The sequence below is a fragment of the Sceloporus occidentalis genome, unplaced genomic scaffold, assembly GCF_023333645.1.
Source record: "Sceloporus occidentalis isolate IW3139 unplaced genomic scaffold, rSceOcc1.0.p SCAF_42, whole genome shotgun sequence".
NCBI classification, from domain to species: domain Eukaryota; kingdom Metazoa; phylum Chordata; class Lepidosauria; order Squamata; family Phrynosomatidae; genus Sceloporus; species Sceloporus occidentalis.
This window is the reverse complement of record NW_028317022.1, coordinates 198,820-199,254: the sequence shown is the minus strand read 5'-3', so window position 1 is coordinate 199,254 and position 435 is coordinate 198,820.

The following is a 435-nucleotide window of genomic DNA, read 5'->3' as shown; positions in this document are numbered from 1 at the left end:
TCCGTGTGGTAGTCGGGCCAGAGTTCCATAGCCGTGACTGGGTAAACCCCGGTCCTAAAGATTGGTAATAAAACCAGGGTTCCCAAACAAGCTCTCTCTCTGTAACCACCACAGAGTGTTGCCCACCACAAGCTTAACGTATCAAAAGATTGACGTGGTGGTGGCGTCCGTAGTGACGCTGTTCTAATTGTCAGCGGGCATCGCCACAGTTCCTAGCCGCCGCACATTTCCATAAATTTGCAGCTAGGTCCCGTTCAGGCGCATTGAGTGTTTCCTGGCTTGTAGAGCCCCCACCATAGCCAGCTAGTTCATGGGAGTCTGGTTCCAGCAGACCAGGGGTTTTGCAGTCACCCTGTGCCCCCCAATGAGCACAGGGTTACTTAGACATAAGAGGGTACTGGGCAGGCAGGTAAGGAGTCTCCCCAGGAATCCACC